This window comes from Microtus oregoni, unplaced genomic scaffold (assembly GCF_018167655.1).
Source record: "Microtus oregoni isolate MIOR12 unplaced genomic scaffold, Mior012 000019F_ref0000042, whole genome shotgun sequence".
In the NCBI taxonomy this organism is placed as follows: domain Eukaryota; kingdom Metazoa; phylum Chordata; class Mammalia; order Rodentia; family Cricetidae; genus Microtus; species Microtus oregoni.
In genome coordinates, this window is record NW_024543078.1 from 39,774,703 (window position 1) to 39,784,272 (window position 9,570).

Below are 9,570 nucleotides of genomic sequence, written 5' to 3' on the forward strand. Positions count from 1 at the left end.
CATCTCGATTCAATGTGTGTCACATTTGACCTTCTGATCACCCTCAGAAACACAAGAAGAATATACACTGAAATATACACTAAAGCAATTAGAGCTAATTTAGGTGATATCCAAGACGCTGCAGAAGAGGGAAGTAAAGGCTGTAGAACATTCTGAGCACAGAATGTTGATTGCAGAGCAGGTCTCTACATACTTTCTGACTTTTCATTCCATGCCAGACACTGAATAAACAGTAGGTCTGAGTGGCCGGGGACTCCCCGTGGATCTCATCTGTGTTTAGCATGGTGCTGCAGCTGCTGTTTGCAGTGTTTTCTTCACCTTGGACTTGACTTGCATTTCCTTTGGACCCCAGCCTGGTGCGGATGTAGAAATGTGTGATTCCTATATGTCCTCTGCCATCACCATCTTGCCTCTTCTTGGCAGAACATGAGGCTGGGTAGTTGAGGATATTGGCTTGTTCTTCAGCTACTTGGCATGGGGCCTGTCCCTTGCTGGGCTGCTTCGCTATGCTCCTCCACTCTGACATGGAGTGACAGCCTGGGCTGCCAGAGCAGGCGAGCAAGTACTGGGCCCTGCTCTCCAGAAAGAGCACCTCTTGGGCGGGAAGCCCTGTGTATCTGCTCTTTGGGCCCTGGGGGCAAGAGGTCTCCATTCTCTCCTCTGTTCTGCTCCACACTGTGCACTGGAAATTGAAAGAAAGGAAGTTCCTGTCATTTTCCTACCTGTGATTGTCTGTGAGCTGCAGCCTCCGACTGTGCAAGCCCCTTCCTGTTGTGAGTACGATGGTGGAGGATCGAGGAGGACCTGGACCTTGTACACTGCAAATCATTTCACTCGAAAGGATTCAGTTGCATTCTAGACACCAAATAAACGTGGCTGGAGAGGTAGTATAGTGGTTAAAACACTGCTCTGCAAAGAACTCTGATTCTGTTCCCAGCACAAGGCTTACAGCCTTACAAGACTACTTACAACTGCCTGTAATCCCAGTTCCATGAGGTCCAGTACAACTGAACTTCGCAGGCACCTGGACTCATGTAGTGCAGATAAATTCACACACGCATGCACATGTACACATAAGTAAATATTTAAAGAAAAACAATAACAACAAAAAGTTTGTCGAGGGTGACTGTGATCTTGACTCCCTGGCTAGGTTAAGGAAAAGGTGCACAGGCCAAACTAGGCTTGTTATGCCATTTTATGCCAGGTCCTCTGCAGAGCTCGACTTTGTATATGGAGATGTGACTTTGAGGATTGGAGTAATTCAGCGATGGTAGTCGGTGGGTTCTGTGTGTGTCCAAAAGGCAGAACATCTCTATTCAACATGCATGCTCCGCCTTTCTCATTGCTCCCAGATCCTCAGAGGGAACAGCGACTGAGTGCCGTAAGAGCGATTAGATCTGATTTATAGTGTTCAAGATGCAGCAGAAGAGAGCAGCACAGTCTCCGAGAAATCAAGCTTGGCTTCCAGAGAACATGAAACCCTGTTCAGTGCCCTCTGTTCCTGTCACTTGATATGCTGGTTGCTGTTGATAGTGCTAGCCAAGACTTCCTAAAAAACAAAACAAAATAAACAAAACACAAAAAAGGTTGACTATTTTATCTTTTGACAAATTTTAAATATCTTTTTAATTGGAGAAAGAATAACTTCTTTCTACTGGAAAAAAAAAAACCTTTATATTATAGAGGTAGCAAAGATAGCATCCTGGTCAAATCTAAAGTAGTGGAAATATTTGCATTCTTGTGAGGGAGATAATTTACAGAAAAATGATTTCCAGGGCTTATATAAGACCACTTTCTGCTGTTCTAGATAACGGCAAATTCAACTGGAGAGAGACTTGAGTAAAGTAATAGTCTCCTTTCTTAAAGGGACTGGAGGGATGACTGGAGAGCACTGGCTACATTTGCAGAGGACCCCAGTTCAGTTCCCAGCACCATGTGGTGGCTATCATCAGCAACTCTATTTTTCAGGATCTGATGCCCTCTTCTGGCCTATATTGGTACTATATACACATAGTACACATACATGCAGGCAAAATACCCAAACACATAAAAGTAAATAAATCTTTAAAAACAATATTTTAGAAGCTAGACAGGATGGCATATACCTGCACTCAGGAAGTTGGGGTCATTCTCAGCTACAAAACAGAATGTCAGCACTGATCCGTCTGAAAGGATGATTTAGGCACACCGGTGGGTCTTTTACACAGTAGCAGACTATTGTGCTATGTGTTGTAGCGGTTTCTATGAGAGCATTTTTAGGCAGTAATATTTTCTGTAATAACAATGTCATTGGCAACCTCATGACGGGTCTGACCGTGATATACAAAATGAGTGTCTCTTTCACAGCTATAAACATTTGCTTGAACAATTTAATTGATGGTGTCGTAGCATCTGCTTCAACTGGGAAAAGCTTCTCAAAATGGAATAAGGAGCACAAATTATGAGGGAAATGTGGGACTCTAACAGCATAATTACTGGGTTTGCTGAAATGAATTCAGAAAAAGTTACTTGGGGAAGCAAGGTCCAACTGCTGCCGAGTCTGGTGGGTCCTGCTGCCGCTCATCCAACCAACCAACCCTACATGAAGACATTATTCCAGCATTTGCTGCTAATAGAGTTAAGCTTGTTTTTCAGCGTGGGCATCTTAAAGGAATGTTTGTCCAGGTGGGAGGATGGAAAGTACTTTACTACTGTGTTAATAAGCATCCTGTCTCTGTGACAACCTGTGAGGACACCTACGAGGAAAGACATTTGGGCTCATGGGCTCAGAGGTGTCCATCTGGGACTGACTGGATCCATTGCTTTTGGGCCAGTGGTGAGGTGGAGCATCGTAATGAAAGGGCGTGACAGAGGAGGCCATTCATCTTACTTCACGACAACCAGGGGACATAAAGAGAGAGGGAAGGGGGCAGGAGGCGTATCCTTCAAAGGCACATCACCAGGAACCTGCCTACTTCCTTCAGCCAGGCCCCATCTCCTTTTTGTCCAATTGACTATAACCGCATCAATGGAGCAACCAATAGCCATCATGGCTATGAGGCCACCATAGAGCACTCCCTGGGGCAGAGACAAGCTGGGGGGAACTGATGGGCACACCATGACAATGGAGTGCACGGGTTGGACTGGATGGTGTGCGGGTCTATGGTGCAGCAGACTCTAGGCCCCACTTATACTAAATCCACTTGGTCTCTTGCTTGTCATTGTCAAAAACACAGATCAAGGTAAGAATGGGGTCCTGGGGCAGAAAGAGATGAAACTAAGGTTTGAACCCTCAGATCCCTCAGAAGAAGCAGCCCCTCCTTTTAAGTTTTCAGTCATCTTGTTGGGCTATTTTGTTGCCTCCCTCACCCCCGGAAGGTCCTAGGGTCCAAGGACACGTTACACTTATTTGTTCTCAGGCACATACAAGAGCTCCTGTGGAAGTGTGCTTTGCCATGTGGTGGCCCACAGGGGAGGACAAAGCTTCCTGGGACCCCCAGCCATGGTTCCCCCACACTGCATTTTCCGTAAGCTAGGCCCCCACCTGCCTGGAGGTAATGTGGGCAGGTACTTACCTCTTTCATCCAGAATTCCCTGTGCACAGACAGCCTTTTTCAAATGACCAGCAGCCTGACCAAGACCCTCTGCAGTGACCATTGGTTTCTTTGGGAATGTTCTCAGCCCACTCCTGGGTGTGGGACGGGATAAGCCTCAGGGCTTTCTTGCCCCTGGGGAGTGCACAGGGCATGACTTTGTCCATCTTCCATTGCCCCCTCAGCTGTCACTGAAAAGGAGATTCTGAAATGACTGCTGGGCCCAATCTGGTTGGTCTTTGTCACAGTCAACGCTGCCTCAGCTTCACTTGGGAGGCTGATCAGGTCTGCTCGCGAGGGAGACACCTGTGAAAATGGAGCACTCAGGTGTAAAAGATGCTGTCCTTGTCCAGCCTGGAGTTCTGGTTACTCCTGAGGCCCAGGGACTGGAGAGAGGTCAGTCACCCTGTTAGTCAGACTGAGGGGGCCTCAGCAATGCCACCAGGGCTGGGCCAGGTCAGAGAAAGCTGGATGCTTAGGCCTTCTGAATAGCATGGACCCAAATCCTGCTGCCGTTTGCTTCCTAGCCTTAAATCCGCCAGGGACTGCTCTCTGCATGCCAACAACATCTATGTATGTAGATGTGCACATCAAGGGACCCCACTGGAGTCAAAAGAGCGCATCAAAGATGTGACAATCGAGGTTGACTCTGGCGTGTAGGGGATTGGTGTGGGAGAATTGTCTGTATTCTGTCAATCATGTTTTAAGTAAACACTGATTGGCCCAGCAACCAGACAGGAAGTAGAGGTGGGCTTATGAGAACAGGAGAATTCTGGGAAGAAGAAAGCTCTTTCCCCAGTCCTGCCCAGACCACTGGAGAAGCAGGATGTGACCTGCCCCACTGAAAAAGGTACTGAGTCATGTGGCTAATATAGATAAGAACAATGGGTTAATATAAGTTACAAGAGTTAGCAAGAAGCCTGAGCTAATGGGCCAATCAGTTTATAAGTAATGCAGACTCTCTGTGTGATTTCTTTGGGTCTGAATGGCTGCGGGAACCGGGCAGGACAGAAACCCCAACAAGCAGGCCCTCATGTTACAGGGGATACACACTAGTGATGGGGGTGACCATCTGAACCAGAGCACTGGTCCCACTCTGGTGGGCTGGTAAAGTCTCAAGTATCTGTCAGCACTGTACCAGCGGGTGTCTGCCCTGGCCATGCTATGCTCAGCCTGGAGCCATGTTGCATTTGTCCTCCCCAGAAAGTAATTTTGGCTTTCTGAGTTTTCATGGGACAAGGGTAGACACATGTCCAGCTGAACAGTTAGTACAGATGCTGTTCTGGTTACATTAATCTCCAGCTTCCCTGTCCTCTTTCTCTATAAGGAACAGGCTTTTCTTAATCTTGATTTTAAAGGGTCTTTTTGAGGAAATGTTGTCCAGTCTCCTTGGGCGCTGTTCGTGGCGGCCTTCTTTATTTAGGTGTAACGTGTCCAGCCTCTTTCACCTGTCTGAACCATGTTTCTGGTATGAGCAGTATCAGAAAAGAAGCCCTCCCAGGTTGGTTCCAACTTGTTTCTTTCCTGACTTAAAAAAAAAATAATCAAGGAGCCGGGCGGTGGTGGCGCACACCTTTAATCCCAGCACTCGGAGGCAGAGGCAGGCGGATCTCTGTGAGTTCGAGACCAGCCTGGTCTACAAGAGCTAGTTCCAGGACAGGCTTCAAAGCCACAGAGAAACCCTGTCTCGAAAACCCAAAAAAAAAAAAAAAAAAAAAAAAAAATCAGGGGCTGAAGAGATGGCTCAGAGGTTAAGAGCACTGACTGATTTTCCAGAGGTCCTGAGTTCAATTCCCAGCAACCACATGGTGGCTCACAACCATCTGTAATGAGATCTGTTGCCCTCTTCTGGTCTGCAGCATATATGTAGGGAAAACACTGTATACATAATTAATAAATAAATGTTAAAAAAAATAAACAGGATGTAATTATTTTTTTCTTATTTATGTACATGTGTGAGATTGCATGAATTTATGTGCTGCACATGTGTGTAGAAACTGTGGAACCCAGAAGAGAGCTCCAGATGCTTTGGAGCTGAATTTACAAGCGATTGTAATCTAACTGATGTGGGTGCTGAGAGCCAAATCCTGGTCCTCTTCAAGAAGAACGGTTGCTCTGGACTGCGGAGCCTTCTCTACAGCCTTTCTAGCTCTTATCAGCATTCAGTCCCTACGCTGGAAGGGATGAACTGAAAACTCTAGTGGAGGGGTCTAGACAAGGAGGCCTTGGAACATAAGAGAAAACCAAGAGGAGGAGAGACCCAGCTCATAGTTTTTAACAAAGTCATTTTTAGTGTCCATGGTCACTGGCCTTCCCGTGGTGTGGTCACTCATAGCATTTGATGAGGGGCTGTATGGATTCTCAGCAAGCATTTGATCAAAAGCAGTTTAGCTTCTAAAATTAGCCTAGTACTTTAACATTTAAGGGTCTTCGCCGTTCTTTCAGTTTTACCTGAGGAGAGAGGGTAACAAGGCATTTTGTAGTCCAAGTTAGTATCTGTGCTGGCTAGCTATCAACTTGACACAAGCTATCACGTTATCTGAGAGAAGGACACCTCAACTGAGAAAATGCCTCCATAAGATCAGGCTGTGGGCCAACCTGTAGAGCATTTTCTTAGTTAGTGATTGATGGGGGAGGGTCCAGCCCATTGTGGGTGGTGCCACCCCTGGGCTGGTGGTCCTGGGTTCTGTAAGAAAGCAGGCTGAACATGCCATGGGGAGCAAGCCAGTCAGTGGCATCCTTCCATGGTCTCTGCCTCAGCTCCGGCCTCCGTTTGAGTTGCTGTCCTGACCTCCTTTGATGATGAACAGCAATACGAAAGTGTAAACTAAATAAACTCTTTTCTCTCCAAGTTTCTTTTTGTCATGGTATTTTATCACAGCCCTGGAAACCCCAAGACGGTATCCAAGGCTCCCATTATCCAAGTCTCTATTTTGTGTTAAATCTCAGGACCAAATGCTAAGAATGTTATTGTTACTTAATTGGCTGTAGAGCTGGGGAGTGAAATGGTTCACAGTGACATTAGCTATTTCAGTCCACCTGCCTTAGGCATCTCAGTGCGCCTAGATGCTTTCAAACCTTGGAATGACCTGCACCCAGAATTTCTTTCCCCTGAAGCTGTTTGTGAAGGTTCTGATTATGAACTCTGCAATGGACCACACAACCAATGATGGCTATTTCGCTATAGTGTACATATATATATATATATATATATATATATATATATATATATCCTTAGGATAGCTACACACATTGTCTGGGAACACAGTGACCTCTTTCATATATTGAAACCAGTACTTTTTTTTTTGAGACAGGCTTCCTCTGTGTAGCAGTCCTGGCTGTCCTGGAACTCATTTTGTAGACCAGGCTGGCCTCAAACTCAGAGATCTGCCTGCTTCTGCCTCCCAAGTGCTGGGATTAAATGCGTGTGGCACCACTGCCCGGTTTGAGACCAGTACCCTTACTGGTGTGGCCAGCATTTCCCTCCTACCAGGTAGAACCCGCTTCCTTTCTCCTATTTTGGTAACCCCTATGTCAGTTTGCTGAAGATGGATGTTCCAACATTACAGAAGAACTTTGGGTGACTGTCCAGGCAGCGAGATGTCTGTGAATTCTAGAGTTTTGGAAATTGTTTACATTGCACTTCCTGTTTACTTAGGTAATATTATATCCTTCTGGAGTCTTTGATACAGTTGAAGAATTTATTTATTTATTTATTTTAAAAAATGTTTTATGGTTTATTTAACTTTATTTTTTATGTGCATTGGTACAAAGGTGTTAGATCCCCTGCAACTGGATCTTCAGACAGTTGTGAACTGCCATGTGGGTGCTGGGAATTGAACCCGAGTCCTCTGGAAGAGCAGTCAGTACTCTTAACCAGTGAGCCATCTCTCCAGCCCCCCAGTTGAAGAATTTATAGTTATAGCTTTTCTTTACTTATGATAAAAGATAAAGTAGATATAAATATTGCAGCTATAATTCTTATTTGATACCTGTTTCATTCTATGTAATATTACTATGTTAAAGTTAAAACCTTCCTTTTTATTTAAACAGAAAAGGGGAGGTGATGTGGGATTCCCCTCTGTATGCTGTGAATACCATTAATTAATAAAGAAACTGCTTTGAGCCTATAGCAGAGCAAGGCAGAAGAGAGCAGGGAAAACTAAACTGAATGCTGGGAGAAAGGAGGCAGGGTCAGAGAGAAGGCATGGAGCTGCCATCAGAGACAGACATGCTGAAACTTTGCTGGTAAGCCACTGACACGTGGTGATACATAGATTAATGGAAATGGGTTAAATTACTATGTAAGAGCTAGCCAATAAGAAGCTAGAGCTAATGGGCCAAGCAGTGATTTAATTAATATAGTTTCTGTGATTATTTTGGGAGTTTGGGTGGTAGAGAAATGAACAAGTGGCCTCCCTACACATGCTTGTCCCCAATCTCCCTAGCAAGTTCACATAACCTGTTGCCGAGGCATCCCTTCACTGGTGTTTGAACCTGCTCTTTCAGGACTCCCACACAGACTGAAGGCCCACAGCTCTCTAGAGTCTCCCAGGACTCCCGCCCCAAACTGGAACTGCGGAGACATGCAGTCTGAACCACTACTGTATTATTGGTCTTTCCATCAGGAGAGAAGTCATTGCCGGACTACCCAGACCACAGCTTGTAAAGCACTCTAGACCCTCCTCACATCTATTTAGACTCATTCTGTCTGTCCCATCCCTGTGGAGAGCCCCAACTACTGTGCTTCTTGTTGGTGCTTCATCACAGCAATACAAAGTTCACACAGGAGCCAAGCAAGTCCAGAACGAGTGGGTGGGTGATCATCTTGAGGCTGGAGAATCATCCCCAAGTCCTGGGCACCCACGATGGGCTTGGCTCAGGGCAGTCCAGGCCCTCCCCAGGGCTTTGCTGCCCTGCCCCCAACTACAGCTCTCCCAGATTAGTAGCTTTGCAGTCCTAAACCCCTGCCATACCCAACCATTCTGAAACTTTTTTTCTTTTTCTTTTTTTTTTTTTAACAGACTTGTTTCTCCGTATAACAATCCTTGGCTGTCATAGAACTCATTCTGTAGACCAGGCTGACTTAGAATTCAGAGATCTGTCTGCCTCTGCCTCCCAAGCGCTGGGATTCAAGGTGTGTGCCATCTTGCCCTGCTTCACTCTGGCAGAGTTCTAGTGTGGCTGTGATAGCACAAATGGGTCCTTTAAGAAGAGCATTTCTACACAGGATGCTGATGTTCTCATGTTTGTGGACATCCATCTGGGCAGCAAAGTCCTTTTCGGCTTTGTGAAACTGCCCGAGGCTATACCTGAAGGAGCTCCCTGTCCCCAACGCCCCAGCCCTGCCGAGAACCAGGAGAAATAAAAAAGCTCCAGCAGGAGCAGCCTGGTGTAGTTAGTGATTCTATGCTCTGCTCAGCAGCAATATGGTCTATTAATTGATGCATCTTCTATTTGGTAACAGTCTTCCTAATTAACACAGACTCTATTTAGTAACAGTATGTCCTATTTAATTTCTTTCGTGTGTTCTGGTGAAAAACATTATGCTTCATTTAATATCTTTCATATGTTTGTTCCTCATGCATTCTGAAACACAGGGTGCAGCTGGTGGTGCCAACAGACCATGGAGGACGGATGCTCCCCGTGGAGAGCTTTCCAGAGGGAGGGGTCTGAGCTCTTAGAGCCCGGCATTTCAGGTGGGGCAGGGTAAGAAAGGGCAAGCCGGTTCATTTTAGTGCTTAGGCCTCAGCTTTTGCTTCTCCTCCCCAGCTGGCTCTGCCAGGAGCACGAATGGCGGTCACCCATGCTGGGCTAGCCACTTGCAGCTCCTTGAGCCTTATGCTTGCCTTCATAGACATTGCATCCCCAAGGCCTAGCTGTTGCAGAGCACTGGTGAGTACTCCAAAGCATTTGACAGTTGAAGTCTGGGTCTTTGTATGTGTATGGCTTTGTGGGGCAGTATTGCACAGCTGCCTTCCCCATGTGCCCTTCAGTG